Here is a 17,674-nt window from a genome sequence, read left to right on the forward strand (position 1 = left end):
CATCGGTACCATTAAAACCAATATTATGCCACTGTCACGTACACCCTCTCCCTGATTGATATAAATTTTCCACTCAAAGAGATAATTACGATTCATGTAGCAGCAGCAGCAGTAGTAGCAAAAGAAAGGAACACAACAAGCATCCGGGCTGCCGGATATTCCATTTATCTGCTCCGGATGCTGCTGTATGCAATCGAAAACAAAGCAAGCTTCAACAAAACGAAAAAAATATCCTCCCAAAACCTCAAAAATGCAAAAAAAGCCGCTCCGCAGGGATGAAAGCGATGCAATATTATTGCACCGTCATCACTCCACCCCGGGCGCAAATGAAAGGCGCACGCGAATGACACCGAACAAAAACCCAAAAAAAAAATACCACCCCACGTTAACCCATATTTGCGAATACATCCGAAAGGCATTCATTAATGAGTGCAGCGGCAGATTTGGGATTTCGTTGCATCGCGCGCGCATTCTAGGGTTTTTTTTTGTTTGGCAACCAACAGTGTCTCGCAAGCCGTTTTTTTTTCGTCACGGAGGTCCGCTTGTAATGATGTTTCATCTTGCGTTATTTCCCCCTTTTATTCTTTCGCTCAATTGTGTTTGTTTCTGTAACGGTGGTTCGGTATGGTTTCGGCGGACAGCAGTTTCATTAGCATTGGCCTGGTTTGGCTCTAGTCACCATTCGCCTGTTTTTTGCCTCGTGTTGCTGGGCATGTCCAACCTCCACCCCCCGTCAAAACTACCCTTCAGTTTGATCCCCATTTTTTCCGCCCAGTCTCGTGGCCACTTTCGCAGGCAGGTTGGTGATTTTAAATATTTCACACGCCAGCGTTGCACACACAATCGAGCGAGCAAGCAGGCAGCGTGTCATCAGCCGGTGTGCAAGTGTCGGCCGGACTGACCGGTGGTGGTGGTGGGATGGATTTATGCGACAGGGAACCGGAGGGTGGTGGCCACATCATGTACATGGCAATGCCGAGTACCCGAATAAACGAAACGTTACCCGACTACTTCAATAAAAACCCAGCGAGAAAAATGATCAAAATTACAAACACATGTGCGCGAAACATGTGGGGAATGGTAGATGTCTGGCCGTGGGGAGGCAGGATGAAATTTAAATATAAATTTTTGCGACACTTCTATCCTCACTCACACACACACACACACACACACTTTCCCACCGTTTTCCCCGCGATCGTCACGCGAATGATGTTGGCCCAGATGCGCATGACCTACAGTTTGAGTGTTGTTTCTAAAATATTTTCTTTTCACTTTTAGCGTCACCTGACCAGTGGGATGGGATTACCTTTATTTTCCCCGTCTCGCTCATTCTGTATACATTTTTGGGTAGTTTTGCTATTTCGTGCAGTTGCAGAAAAAAAATGTTACATTTGACTCTAAAATTGATGAGCAATTAAAACAAGCTCCAACAGCAATTTCCATTCGGCCACGCCACGCAGAGCTATTGGAAAAAAAATTGGAAACCCCTTTTCACTACCGGACGGCAAATGTGCTCGTGCCGGAACGATATGATCGCGTTCGCGTGGACATCATCATCAACCGAGCTGATGCCCCATCGCCATCCATAAATGAAGAAGGCGTGAAAACCTTCTCGAAAACGTACACCTCCCGCAACGTGGAGCACCAAAAGGGAAAGCTGTCAAAGAAAATGAGGGGGGGCGAGTTGACGAGGCCGGTCGAAGAAAAACACATGTCAACAAGCTAGTTTTGCCGGCTCCAAAATAGACAAGAACCGAGCAAAAGGAAAAACGGTGAACTACGGACACAACCGCTCCATGTTGGAGGCCGTCTATGATTGATTGAGCGAATCAATTTTCTGTCGCCGAACGCGTTTCCTTTTTTTTAACAGGGTTCGATTTGAAGTACCGACACCTTCTTCGGTATCGTGTAGAGGAGATTTTTTTTTTCTCCGGTGAATTGCGACCTTGTTGGAGTTATTTTAAGGTGCAACAGAGGCGGTATGGCTGGAATGAAAGTGGTTCGTTCGAAGAATTAAGTACGAGTATGAGAGGCTTCTGTTTTGTAGCTTGTTCTACAAACTGACAGCTAGCAGAGGTTATTAAATCGATGTCCAACACGATTTGTTTTGTGTGTTTTTTTGGGAAGGAAAGATGATATAGAGCAAAAGCGTTCCTTGGCGTTTGAAATGTGAAAACATGTTTGAAGCTAACCGCTTACAAACTTGTATTTTTGGTTAAATATACTCTCTCAAGCATTCATTATAATGCTGCTTCAAGCCATGCATGTGGCTGCCACACTGAAAAAGAGGAAAACAGAAGGCCATCCGCATCGAATGTTATTATTTTTTCAGCGCAACAAAGTGCAACACAACAATCCATGGCCACTTAAAAACAATACAACGCTACAATAACGGGAAAACAATAATAAAAAAAACTTCCACAGAAAGGCAGAAACACTTGGAAAATAAATACATCTGCAGGAAAACAAAACAAGTCGAAACAAGGAAACCGGGCCCAACCCACCGGCACGGTAAGAAAGAAAAACAATATTGTGTAGCAATTGTGAAAAATGTGCTTCGAACGGACTGTGTTGGGTTGTACCTTTTTTGCTTTCTTTTTTTCTATAATTTTACCAAACGAATGGAAAAGAGAAAAAAATACATGACCATCGCGCCGAAGGGACAGCACAGCAAAGTTACGTGAGATGTAACAATCCGTAATGGAGGCGCATGGTGTTTCGTAGTGGGCTGAGCGATGCGAAAGTATTTTAATTTACAAAAACACTGTATTTTTTGACTGGTGGAGAAGAATATATTTTCAAACAAAATTTTAATAAACACATTAACAAAAAATATTTTTTTCGAATTTATTCTATTACTTTTCTTATACAAGCACTTTCCCGATCACGATCAGTGAGCATACTATTCTTGTGTTTCAGTAAGAAATCACCTTTTCCTAGTACAATCTCTCGATTGCAACAATCAACTACGAACAACATGGATTTTTTACCTCATTTTGAAAGCTTAAGTTATCTAACCATTTAATTGACCACAAAGAACTTTTTTTTCTTCGCTTTTCTCCTCTGAATCATACATCACTTCATTCATTTTTATGTCTTGTTTAATGAAAGAAATGGAGAGAGTATTTGTTCTTATTTTTCTATCACTTCTTTAACAAGCGTTCTTTGAGAAGAACAACACTCATCCGTTCGTTTACTCGCCCAAGGATAAAGTTTCACTCGCACACGTGCCAAAATCACACACACACACACCGAAGCACCGAACCATCGAAGCAGCGAATAAAACATTCACCAAACCGGAATACCGGTAGTTGAAGCCGCGCAAAACACGTAAAACGCAGCATAATTTGTACATAATCCAAGACATCCTTTAAAATGCCGCTCCTCGTGCGCACCCATTTCCACGACTGTTTTCCACACACACACACACACACACACACACACACACACACACACACACACACACACACACACACACACACACACAGATAAGCTTGCTTGGGAAACAGATACACATCCATCCAATTTGCACGCATCGCACAAACGAGTAGCACCCGTGTGCACTCCCCTCGCCCCCCTCCAAGCCAGTCGGCCAACCCCCTTGAGGGATGAAAGATAATTTATGGAAAAAAGGTATCTACCGAGAGCATAAACTCCATTTATGCCGTTCCGCTCGGTGGGCCTTTTAATCAACATTCACCGACTCTGGTGAACCGGCGTATGCGGGGCGGATGGGATGCATAAGAAGCAAGATTGGAATTATCCCACCAGAAGCCTGGTGGGCTGGTGGTGGGTGGGGGGTTTGGTGTTTATTTTTCTCCACACCGACTGACTGGTTTGCTGCTTGCCAGGGCTTTCTGATCGTGCTACTCTTCTATCGGCGTGTGGATGCTGTCTGTCTGTCTGTCTGCCGGCTGCCGATAAGAGAATTGAGCAGTCCGGGAGCTAACTTTATCGGACGAGTTTATCTTTCCGAAGCGGCAAACGACTTTATCCAACAGTTGAAACAAAAACCAGCACCAGGTTATCGGGATCGGCATCTAAATGTGTACTTGGTAAGTGTAAAAGCTCTCTCATTGTTTTGATTCGTTACAAAATAAAGAACGGAAAGTAACGATTAAGGAACTTTGAAGTTCGTATTTGTAACCGTGTTCGTAAATTTAATGATAAATTGAATGCTAATGAATTTTTAACTTGTTCATCTTGAACATGGATTAAACTTCCCGCGAAAGATCATATCCCCAAAAGGAAACGATTTTTAAGCTGCAAATTGTTGCAAATCGTTTCAATCTAATCAAACCGCTTGCCCTTCACCCTACCATCCAGCACACCACCAATCTAATCAGCGCTGGTACGGACGACAAACTCACACCAAAACCCCAGATGCATCGGCAATTACCAATCCGTGAAACGAGCAAGATAATCGAAATTGATTTTTCACTAGCCCGTTTTTTTCGACAAGTTTCGTGATGCCCTGCTCGTAGATGGATGTTTTGAAAAATGCAACCAAAATCATCCTCTGCACGTGGCGAGGTTTTTTTTCCCGCTCTCTCCCTAGTACTATCAACGCGCTTGATGCAATTTCCTGTGCTCGAGAGATTCATGATGCTCGCTATCGATTTCTCAAGCATCATTCGAATCATTGGAAACGGTCGCACACAGCCACATACGCAGGCAAGCCTTTTTGGTCGGAATCCGCCGGAATGGCAACGAGTTTCGCACCCAGTAATCGCTAATCAATAACGCATAAAAACTAATGCGCCCATTAAATTTTCAATAGCAATTTTCCGGTTACTCGTACAACCTTTGGCGGGGCATCAATGTCCCTCCTTTTACTTCACCTGCTACTACTGCTCCTGCTGCTGCTAACATATTGGTATTTAAAAAGGAGCAAAAGCAACTTGTGACACGAGTGTGCACGTGTGGAATAAAACGCCAATACAAAGAAGGAGCAGCAGCAGCAGCAGCAGCTAGCAGCACACCGCAGGACACAAGTGGTATAAAATCGAATCCGCAAGCCGTTTACACACGTCAAACTACTGCATTACATTTTGAGGCTAACGCGAACGATAGCGGCACATAACGATGTCGTAAAACGGGGGAAAATTAAAATTACACAAGCATACACGCCACACACGCACTTGTATACATCTTTGCAAAGGGAGAAAGTCGGCATTCCGAAGCAGGTTTTTGTCATTTGCGCAGATGAGTTTTAATATTTGGCATTTCCATCGGAGAAAGTTAACTGACGATGGTAAAATTGATCGCATTTTTAATGAATGAATCATGGCGTAATTCAATTACAATAAAGTAAGCTTCAATTGAATCGATAAAAATATTTTCGAACAGTATTTAAAGTAATGTATGTATGATTTAGAGTATGTAGAGTAAATAAATGTTTTGTCAAAATTGCTTTTTCTGTTGTTATATCCTTAACTGCATAATGTTTGAAGCGAGTAAACGTTTGCTGATTAATTCAAAATAGCCCAGCGATTGGCTGCTGCCAAAATTTATGGTTCATAACCGAACTTGTTTAGGATTTTTTTTAAACAGAATTCATTATTTATTTTGTATTGCCTCGTTATAGGCTAAGCCAAAGTAACTAGACCCAAACAGTACAATATTTTTATTTATTTATTTTGTTTATTTATTATTTAGTAAGATGCCTCGTGGGGCGCCAGTCTTCAAAAGGCAGGACCGGGGCTCAAATACCACCCAGACCGTCTCCCCATATGCAGAGCTGACTACTTTGCTACGGGTAAAATCAAATCACAGAAAGCCAGAAATGGTAGACCGAGACCTCTCGTGGTTTTAGTGCCAAAGAAGAAGATGACTCGCAACCACATTATCCGCATCTCTTATGCTGATTGCCGTAGGATAAGCACTGCACATTCGGACTTATGTGTAAGTTCGGGCTTATGTGAAGTACACTGGTCACACGAGAAACGACTCAAAATTTTAACCATATTGAAGCAACCAATAATCCGATAAAAAAAAGAAAATTGGATCAGGTCCCCAACCAGCAGTAAAGCAGAAAAGGCCACCATATAGAATGCTTTGAGGTAACTTATTTTTATGTTCTTATGTTTTAATGGGCAAAATTCCCCGAAGAATTTTTTGCAGAAATGCTTCACACTCATATGAAAACTAAAATATTCAAAAAAAAACGCTTTTCTCAATATCATCATATTTTTTAATCTCATTTCAGCTTCTCAGAAATAGAAACCCTCACAATCAACCGTGTCATTTTTCGCACCAACCTTCCTTTATCTCATCATAATCAGTTCAGGGTTAAGTGGGCTAAGCTTTCACCACACAAAAGAAAACTTTCGGTGCTTTGTTTCATCAGCGGCACCGAGCCTGTTCTCTGTTCCCGAAAACTCCGGCCGATTGGCTTGCTGATTCGTTGACTGATAAATGCACCCCGGAAAGCTGAAACCCTCTTTGTTCAAATAATTTCTCCATCCATCCATCCATCCATCCAACCTGCTACCGGAGCACTAAACCATTTCCACATACTCAGACGATACGGATACGAGGGTTTGTGTGAGTGTGCAACAAGCAACGTTCACCATTGAAAAGGGTGATGAGGAAAGGGAGGGTCGAAAGTATGTGGCCGAAAATTCCCAACAACTATCCTGGACCGGACTGCAGAAACGGACTGAACCCGTGATGGAGTTGTACAACAGATAGCGCTGCACGCTAAACCATGAGTCATCCCTTTTAATACGGGGGACGGTTGGATACCGGGTGTGGAACGGGTTCGAGATTTAATGCTCTTTGTTCTACCGTGGGCGGCAAGCTTTCACGTCACCCACTGGCAACCGTTTGGCAACTCAATCTCCAAAGTTGGTGATGGAATTTTATAGAGTATATTCTCTCACAATATCCCACCGCTTGGGGATGAAGTGCACCACCGTGTTGTTGGTGGTTTTCCACACTGCCGTCCACCGTCGGTCCGTCCGTCCGTGCGTCCTTCGTTCGGACACAATGAAACGCTGGACGGTTACAACTACCGAGCACCAGCACGAGAGTATTTGGTCGCGACCAGCCACTCAGCGTGCCACACGGTTCACAGCACACTGTTACGCAAGCGATTCCTTCGAAAATGGACACATTTCGCTTTGTTTCCTTTGTTACCACTCGCATTTTAGAATGCAAACTACCGAAACGAATTCTCGGGGGCTCGTTTTCGATGCCGAGGAATGTACGCTCGTGTGTAGGTAACTCGATTGACTATATCACACACTGCCACATTCGTAAGAGAAGTAGAAAAAAAAAACGATATTGAATTTCGGATAGAGCTGGCTGTGTATGAGTGTGCACGGGCGAAGGACTGCCAGACTACATAAACATGTAAACTGTTATGTTTCAGCTCGATTTTATTCAAATGCACAGTTCAAGTTCGGCTCTACCAGCTCGAGCGAACGGTTTTGCACATTTGATCTCAAGGATAAAACACTGTCAGTCAAACGACGTTTTGTTTTCCTCTTCTTTACATAGGAATTGATGAAAATCGTCTGACTGGTTCCCGTGTGTGAGTTATTCGTTTATTCCACTCCTGCAAGTAAAACGGATTTTGGAGGTGCGTTTCCGGTTCAGTATATTAAATGTCAATTATGCAAATGGCTTCCGAATAACGAAGATGCGAAAAACCTTTCCTTCTTTTTACTATCATTGTGTATTCCTTATCGAGATGATCTACTTTCGTATAAAAGAGGGTCTCATTAAACTCGATTCTTGTATAATAATCTAAAATAACTTTTCAGTAATGGTTAAAATATGTTAAAAAATTGTTTAATATTCTCTTCACATGAACAACGTTACAATAACAACATTTAAATGACCCCGGTAAGATCGCTGCTATACAATTTTTCCTTCTCCCTTATGCTTCATTCAACTACCGAAACGAACACATTGCCAACCTCTCCCTTTTGCCCAAAATACCCCCTTCTCGGGCATCAAACGGACCGAGACGGGTCGTTGTGTTTTACGGTACGTCTCGAAATCATTATTTTTCGCCACACATTTCATCCACAAACGGCTCGACCGGCCGGGTGGCTGCGGTTGGAATTGCACCGAAAATAAGTATCATTATCGATGAATTATGATTACACCGGGTCTCGAAGTCGCCTCCGTCAGCAAAACATATCCTCTGTCATGGGTGAGCACGGTCTCCGGCGGAAAACCCATCCTTCCAACCGCGTGGATCCGCTCACACCCGTAAAGTACCAGGCGTCTCCATCGGTTCACTGCCAGAAGCACCAAGCATGCGTCTCCATTAGAATAAATGTTTCATTTACCCACCGCGCTTACACAGCTCACTCGGCGAACAAATTGACTCACTTTTTTTTCTACCATCCCCGTCGCAAGTAAGAGAAGGAAAACGCGAGAGCGAGCGCAAGAGCTAGCCAGCTAATAAAAACAACGTGGAGCGCGAAACGAACGTGTATATAAAAATAAATCTAAGCCTTGTTTCGTACCGTACGCTGGTGTCAGTGTCCGAAATAGATGCAAAAAGGTAGGCAAAAAACAAACAAAACGAAAAAGACCGGCCAAAAATTCATATCGGCCAACGGTTGCGCCAACCACTACACAGCCAAGATCAAATGGGTTTAGCGAAATGGTCAAACAAACGGAAATATGTCAACATCAAGCCGATGATTTCGATTGCCACCATACCGGGCAGTGCCGTTATTCAGATAACGGTGTTGTCTGCTCTGGTCGCTTGGATACGGAATATTTTAACGCATTTTTCTGTGCGCATACCAGCCCACGGGGAACAGAGCGAAGCGTGTCTGTATTGGTTGAATTATTAGCACGGTTTTTTTGTGTGTTCTAGAGCAGCTGAAGGTGTCCAACATGAAGAGGAATGTATCTAAAACAACCGCCGTTCTGCTTGTGATCCGATTTCTTATGCTTGAAATCAACTCGGTGGATTATGTTAATGGATTCCGCTTCGATTATCCTACCGCAACTTAAGCAGGGATCTTCTCTTTTATCCTTATCGATTGAACAATTCTATACATTAAATAATTAAAAATTGCTTCCAAAAGTTTTTAATTACAAATTATACAAATTAATTTAAACTCGAATTCGGGTACCATCCGAAATAAAACAGGGAGCAAATATTCATATAGTTTTCCCGAATTTGTGCTCTGGGATTAAAACATTCACCAACCACAACAACCACCGAAACTTGCGCTAAAGCGTGTTTGCTTTAGGAACGAACGAAGGCCATTCGGCGTCTCCCGATTTTCCTTCGGAAACCACTTCGAACGCCGTACTATACATACCTTTACCATGCCCCATTTAAATGCATAAAAGGATCCTGTTGTGCGTTTCGAAAGCGGTTGTGATTTCAGCAAACTCATGCTACGAAAAAAGAAGGAATCTCCTTTTCGACCGTTGACTCACTTGTAAAAGCGATTCGGATCGGCTGGCGACAAAGGACTATTTTATCCTGCCTCTTACTCCCTTTACGCTCGTTTTCCGACACGCAATACAGAGCACTATCCCATCCTTCCAAGTCCAGGCACACCGACTCAGTGGAAGCTGCAGCAGCAAAATCCGCTTAATGGTGTAAACATTCTGAGACGTTTGGCCACCGTACCAACCGAACGCCAGACGAGCGACTTACGTCTTTGAATATTTCATACGGTCGCAGCTGTATGCCCGGCAACAAAACGACAGCCCCACGTCTACGGCGGAGGGGACAATCAACGCGCCACACTGATTTTGGCTTCACGGTGGCCTCCTAGATGCGTATCGGCCGCTCCGAAAAAAAAACATGCAAAGCATCGCGTTTCAAAAGCTTTTCCACTCGAAAATTTGATCCCATTCCGTTTTCTCGGTCCAGAGCAAGCTTTTCGGGATGGAACCAATGAAACCCATGTGTGTAGAGAGTGTGTCTGTTTTTCCGCTGAACTTTGTTATTGCCATTTGGATGCGAAATTTGAACTGTGTTGTTGGCGTTCTGAATGTGTCCCAAGACATTCGGCGCACGAGAGCAAACATTCGACGGGGTACATAAACTATCAAACGCTCGTACGGATTATTGTGAGATGGAGAGAAATAAAGTGTTTGAATAATAGTACCTTTTGCGGGTGTTTGTGAGCATGTGAGCATTGTATGTAAAGTGCTGCAAAGAGGATCTTTTTCCTGAGTGAAACTGTGTGTGTGTGTGTGTGTGTGTGTGTGTGTGTGCTGCGCTCATGTTTGGTGAAAGAGGCACTTCTTTTGACAATGCATTTGATTATGTCTTAAATAATAAATATTTGCGTGGAACTAAAGCAAGACGGCTATTTTTGATTTTTTCATAAGAATACAGGCGTTCTTTTGCTTCTGAATTGCGCATGATTAACGTATTTAAGTATTTTTAAGATAATTTTGAGCGACCGCCATTCAATCGAGATTTCTTACAAAACATTAATTTTTATTTTGGCTACTTCTTATTCGTTTTTTTAATTTTAAACGAACTGGCCATACTGCACACTGCTTTCTTGTTCAATTGTCAATATTTTTATTACAGTTATATGTACAAAAAATTTCAATCAAATTTGACAGAGTACATAATAAGATCTATTGCATTTTATAATGCACTTTTCTGATAAAAACTCGTATCACTGCATCACGCACAGGTAACATTATCAAACAAAACCCATGCATTTTGTACCATGCCATTATGCGCCCTATTTTAATTAAATCAAATTCCCGGCTATCCCTTCGCTGCTTTTCATGCTTCTAATCCCCCGCATGCATTGTCCTTCACCCGAAAAACAAATTCGTCTACCAGGCGTCTCCATTTTTCGATCGCCTTGGCATCGAAAACGGTGTACCGTCTAACAGTGTTGTAATCTCTTCCTACCGGGCACGGTCCTTTGGCGAGCACACCGAGCACACTGTTTCGAAATGTACTTTCTTTCCGCTACCATACCTTCGCTTTCGTATCGGATGACCGTGAAAGCGAACGAGACAGTGAGAGAGAGAGAGGAAAAAAATGAACCTTAAAATTCTTGCCCACCTTACAGCGGAACTTGCCCTTGATAGTTTCGACACAGGGCGTGTTGGGTGCATGCATGCAAAAATAGTGTGCAATAGGTGCAACAGCAACCAAATGCACACACACACACACACACACACACACACACACACACACACACACACATGCCAAAGCCCTATGTGGGTAACAATAAAGGCGTCGTCCGTTGGGGTACGGTCTGTCGTTTGTGCCAGGGCCGGCGTTAGTTGCGTGGTTAAAATAAACATAAATAACTGTTGCGTTGCGTTGGTGCCATCTCTCGCGGCCACGGCAACTGTTGCTGAACCACTGCCAAAAAAAGAGCCCAGCAATCGCCCTTAGGCCCGGGCAAGATGGAGGGCGATGACGCCCGTGCACATGCAAAGGGGAAAGCTTTTTCCATTACATTAGATAAATCCGCTTCTGACTACGGAATCATAAATAAGCCCAAAATCCCTTGCGGTGTCGATGATCAATGAAGGAAATTGACTTGCCCTGCGTCTTCCCTCCTTTTACCCTTCTTTGCTCCGATCTCTGCCTCCCAGGACGAGGGGCAGTTCTTGGCAACCCACCACCGACGGTAGGCTAAGTGCACAGTTGAACGATTTAATTCAATTGCATCCAAGCCGACCTGATCCGTAAGATAAGACGCGTGTAAGACTCTTTCATAAATCACCTGGAACTAATCCGATTTGTGAAGGTGAAAGCATGCCCACCCTTGCCACGTGCCCTATCGAACCCCTTGTTTCTTGCCGCACGCCCGAGACGGTGGCCGGCACGGAGCTACTGCAACTGAACAGGTGCAGCCGACAACTAAATGCAGTTAAATCGATACAATGTTTAATCCCTGCGGGATACCGAAAACGGCAACTGTTGTCCTACGGTATTTGTGTAAAACGTCTTCATTGGTAAGGCTTCAACTGGGTTTAGTGGGATTTGCTTAAAGGGTGTAGTGAGCAAGTGTTCATGTTAAGCTGTTTTGGTATTGCTGTTCGTTTTCAAACATCTTTAAGCGTTAAGGCGGCTTTAAAACAGGAAAATTACGTTCAAATAAAGCCCATTTTCGCTTTAACAGAATGGTTTCCTAACCATCTAAAACAACGATGCCATCCTCCTCACACAAACACGCTTGGAATTGGTTAGCTGCACCCTAATGCACACAGTGCTGTCAATTTTTGAAGCCAACCAAACACTCACACTCACCCATGTATCCACCAGCATATTCGCCCAAAAAAAAATATATATACCAGACCCGAACTTCCAAAACTCGACAAATCGGATTAAGTGTATGAGTTAATTTGATTTTATTTATTTTCCGTCAGCTAGCTTGCTCTGCTACCTTTCTTCCCGTTCGCTACGGAAAATGTTGAAATACTCCGTCCGCCCCACTCTTCCCAGAGAAATTCGCACATTCTGTTTGAATGGTGGTGTGTACTGTGCTATCCACATGCAAAGGATACAACCATTGCACGCTGGTTGTACGTTATTTTAGCTGTACCTTGTTTTTTGGTTGGTTTGGTTGGTTGTTGTTTTAATTATTGACATTCACATGTGTGCGGTGCCACACGCAAAGAAGCTGCGATGCGACATTTTAACGGCGTACGGCTTCGCAACACCGTCACACACAGCGGTGGGGCTAACTGACTGGCTGGTCGCTGTTTTCATTACATGCTCGGGCTTCTGAATGTGAATATGATTTTTTTCTGGGGCAGAGCTGGGGAAGGTTTCGGTGGGGCATGGGAAACGATTGGCGGTGATAGAGTAGGGGAAGCTAAATGTCACCCATTCTTATTTTATTGTGATGTTTAAATACCTGCCTGATGGGTGTACTTTTTGGGGAAAGTGTGCGTGAGGTTCGATGGTACAACTTGATCATTTGCAGAAGTGCTTGTATATACAATATTTGGTTGTATATACAATATTTGGTATTGTTTCAGTAATTTTTTTAATATTTCAGCTTTGAAATTTAACTGGATAAACATAAACCTAGCTTATGCAACAAAATGTACGCATTAATCAACTCTGTGTTTTGTTTTCTTTTAAATATTAGTTTTTTGAGAAAAACTATAAAAAACGAATCAAAATTTTAAAATAAATTCTCATTTCACAAACAGGAGCTACAAGATTTCAACTATATAAAGTTTCTGTGTGAAAATTGTTAGCAATCGGTTGGTTCTTACTTTGGCTTGTCATTTCTGCCTTTTTTTACTTAAAATATTACCCGAACAGAATAATAAGTCCTCGCTACAGGGGAACCGTTCTATTGGGATTTGATACAAGTTTCTATCGTTTGAAAGAGTGACTCCACTAATCAGAGACTTTTCAGATCACCTGTAATCACCATTGCAGACAATTTTTATGTTGATTGTTTTTCCATTTGTAGAATTCATTAATCATCAAACACCAGGCGTCTCCATCGAGAATCCTTCTTTCCTTTGACCCAGGTTATCATGTGCTTCCTAGTCATATGGTATCTTTTGAGCACATTTCAAGTGCAGAATTAAATTATGTTTAGCCAAATGTTACTAGTTAAGAAAGTCAATAACTGACATAATAGATGAAGATGAAAATATCGTCTGATGAAATGTTTCGACGCAACGTTTTCAAATTGTTATATCCAATCTAATGTATGCAATATCAAAAAACCATTTAGATCATGATGCATGTATAAATGCTTAAATTTTCAACGATAAAGAAAATTGTGACCATTCTGTCAAAATAAAACGCTACGCAAAATACTTAAAACATTGACAATATTTTTTTGTCTTCAGAAGTTTTCTCTCACTTTCACCTTTTTAAATGTTAGTGTAAGCTTTCAAATTGAGTTTTTTAATTGAGTTTCATTGAAACTCAAATTGTTCAAATTGAGTTAACATATGGTCGAACAAAACATGTGCATCATTAATGGAACACTTAATTCATACTACAAGTGTACAATACTTACGTGTTCTGCATTCGATCGGACGTCCAACTTGGTCCCCGGTTGGTCCTGTGCTAGAGCGCCACAGTTCGTTACCCCCGTCCTGTCAGCCGTATCTTCCGTCTCAAAACGGTTGTCACTCTTCTTCGTCTACCGACGTTTCACTCAACGGTCAACCTTCTGGCCTCTAACAAACACTAAACCGCACACATAAATGACTCCATCCGGAAATGGAACCTTCCACGCAGCAGGCACACACAAAAAGCACAAAACACTTTCCACTAGGAAAAGAAACCACTCCGGTCTCGCGAGGACAGCACACCACGCCGAAAAACTCCACTCTTTCACTAGCTGCACATCGGCAATGCTCGAAAAACTGCAATCCTAGCGGCTTCTATCGCTCACTCGTTCTCTCTTGCGCTCTAACTTGCACACAAATATGTTCCACACACTCACACCAGCCGTCGTTGATGCTGCTGTTGAGTTGAAAACTTTCAAAACTTTTTCGTGAGCGGAATCGGTTTCGCCTTCTCGCTTACACACACCCGAGGACGGGCATCCACTGGTAGCCGTATCGATTTCTTCCGGATGCTCTTGCTCGTATCCTTTCGTTCTAAGTACGTTTTTACTTAGAATATGTTTCACTCGCTTCACTTTAACACACACGCGATCGTTAACGGGTCAGAACGGTGTTTTCATGCTATTTTGTTCGTGATCTTGCGGGAACAGCGAAACATAATATTTTCACGCTTTTCTAAAGAACTTCAACTTTACTCGTCCCGGCTCTTCGATTGGGGAATCGTCCTTTCGCACAGCTCGTGGACCTTGACGCTTTCTGTTGTGATGAACTTTTTCGGCTTCCGATACTGAACCAAACGGCGAAAAATTCACTACACCGAAGCCTTACACAACAAAATTACCCCTTGCGGAAGTAGAGACGGGAAAGCACACGCACGCACACACTCAAACACACACAAACACACCAGTCGTTGGCCCATCTAGAACTCCGCTGTTTCGAAACGAACCTACACATATGCACCGAGCACACACCGAGCACACTTGCTGACAAGCACACAAACTCGCGGATGCACACGCACACACACACACAAACACTCACATGCACAAAGGTCGTCACGACACACTAGTCGCCGGTAACTGCCGAAAATTTGACTCGAGGTTGCACCGCTGGTTTTTTTTCTCTTTCTCTCTCTCTCTCTCTCTCGCTCTTCTGGTACTAAGAAAATCAACACAAGGAAAACTTCGACCGCAGCGGTTTTGCGGCTTTTCAATTGTGAGTCGGGGTTTTCCGCTTCTTGCCGTTGTTGATGCTGCTGTTCGGTTGGGCTTTTATTGGTGCACATACACACACACAGAAGCACAGACGGACAGTTTCGAAGGTCCTTGTGACAGAACTGTCTGGCTGGAAATTTAACCACACTTCACGATCCTTGACGAATGCCACAGCGAGGGTTGATCAACTGTAAATGCACGCATGAGGTCATTAGTTTGAACAAGGCTAAACTAAATGAGGATGAGCTTAATTTTGCCTTAAATTTGCATATAAATTTAGAGAAGATACTTCCCATGCACAAAAGATATTGTTAAAACGTAGAAAACACTTCAAACAAATCAATATCTAATGTAACGTAATCGTATCGTAAACTGTTCAAAGGAAACGTTTAATACTGTCTCGCTCAATATCAAAACAATTGCCAAAGGTTAGGAAGAAAATATACTCTCACTTCTAATTGAGCTGCTTGACCCAATCTTATCGAACAAAAGAAAAGTTTAGCTATTTAGTAACCAATTCCATTATAAATTGAAGCACAGTTGAACAGTAAAACAAAATCATTTTGAATACCCTTATCCGATCATTCAGCACTGAAATGTTCCGATCTATTGATCGCTAATAGCAAATTTGAAGGTTCATTAGAAAAGCTTTTAAAGGTACAAGACATTCCCAGAATGTTTCCTAGTATCTAATTATTCTTTTTATAAAAGTTTAAAAAATTGCATTTGCAAAATAAAAACAAGGAAGCAAGGAAGTAAATTGTGAATAACTTATTTAAAATCACATTTAAACAATCGTCGCTCCCTTAATTATTCCTTGCGATTTCTAATAAACTTCAAAGCATTTTTAATAACAAAAAATGTTCCTACTTCGTCTCTCACTACTGTCTCGAGTATCGAATTGCAGCTATCGGCGTCTCGTTCACACATCTTGCAGCAAATTATGTAATTCTTGAACCTCGTTTACACTCGCAACACACTGAGACACAAAAAAAAACCCGTGAAAAATAACTGTTTCGATTATGGTTGAAGTTACGCTCGATCGTCATCAGCACTCAGGCTTTGTAATGTGTGTCTGCCTGCGATGAAAATTAATTGCCACTTTTATAGCACATTCAAAATTGCTTCCTATAACACTTTGTTAACACTGGTTCTCTTTGTATCCTTGGAGAGATATATTTTTTTTTTCGTGTGTGCACTTAGGTTCCTTAAACTCCACTTCAAAAAACACCACAACAACGCATACTAAACGTTCTGGATCGGTAGAGATCTTTGTTCTCGCTCTTTTTCCTTCCCATATACACACACACACACACACAAATACACAAGCACACGTACACGTTCTTCACTGTTCCGGCTGTAGGACACGTTGCCTACCGTTTGTTGCGCATACTACGAACGCCTGCAACGAGTTCCTTCGGCCGACTGAGCGAGTGCCGGTCAGTAACGAGCCAGTAACGTCGAATGCGGGCTACGTTTGTGTGTGACAATCCTCCCCGTTCGGGTCCTTTTTGCGCTCGGGTTTCCCCTAAACAAAAGCACGACACGGAGCCGACGGTAACCCACAGCCAAACCCGGAGGATGGTAAGGATGTTGATGGAGGGCTAGCAGATCGTGGTGTATGGGAAAGGAACATAACCGATGCAACACTATGATACACTAGGAGCTATTTTCCTTTTTTAAAACGTTCACTAAGTAAATTGAGAAATAATTTCAAACGTTTAAAAGAAAAAGGCTTAATCGAATATCTTATTCACTCTCGTACACGCTCGACCCCAAAACTACCGCACCGAACGTAGTACCGAGCGTGTCGATGTTTTTCCGGTGAAAATCCGCAACGCACTGAGCGTAACGTCGAATGCGCTAGCAAGTAACTGCACAAAAAATCGGCGACGAGATCACGAACGTGAGTACTGCCCGTTCGCTATGCGGCGCTCGATCGAGATGAGTGTCCGCTCACAAACGCTTCCCCTAGCTTCAGCCGAGCTGAGTGCCACGTGGTGAGTGTAGTAGCGGCATGCAAAAAGGGGGAAAGAAAAAAATTTTTGATTAGAGAAACAAAAATAAAACTGTGTCGCAAAATTACCTTCACGCGAGCATTTGCTATGCTGTGATGGTTCGTTTAGCAGCCCACAGGGGGCGCTGCGTTCGGTGGAGAGAAATACACTTCAAACTGCTTTCTTCACTCTCTGATCACCCCTGGGCTGTGGTGGTAAAGCGAAACAAAGGGTAACTCAGCATGGGAGTCGTGAGCTCCACCATGAAGGAGAAAGTGAGCTCCAACGGTCTCTCTCTCACTCGTTAGGGATAGAAAAAAGTCACTCACTATTGACATTACAGCACGCGCCGTCGGAAAAATGCGAATTGCGACAACATGGCGCATGCACCCCAGAGCGTGATGATGACCCCCTCGGTTCAAGTTCTCCGGTTCTTCTGCTTTTGCT

General features: G+C 42.8%; 1 protein-coding gene across 40 annotated transcripts in view; it reads right to left on the reverse strand.

Annotated features, from left to right (window-relative positions):
- LOC118512827 (glutamate-gated chloride channel) overlaps positions 1-17,068 on the reverse strand; it is a 108,743-nt gene extending 91,675 nt beyond the window's left edge. For 31 of the 40 annotated variants that reach the window (XM_036057826.1, XM_036057836.1, XM_036057858.1 and 28 more), the window contains exons 1-2: positions 16,569-16,666; positions 13,965-15,418 (exon numbers count right to left, since the gene is read on the reverse strand). The gene's annotated coding sequence lies outside the window, so the exon portion shown is untranslated. The other 9 variants (XM_036057823.1, XM_036057820.1, XM_036057816.1 and 6 more) reach the window with 9 other exon arrangements.
- Positions 17,069-17,674: the final 606 nt, after the last annotated feature.

The sequence above is a fragment of the Anopheles stephensi genome, chromosome 3, assembly GCF_013141755.1.
Source record: "Anopheles stephensi strain Indian chromosome 3, UCI_ANSTEP_V1.0, whole genome shotgun sequence".
NCBI lineage: Eukaryota > Metazoa > Arthropoda > Insecta > Diptera > Culicidae > Anopheles > Anopheles stephensi.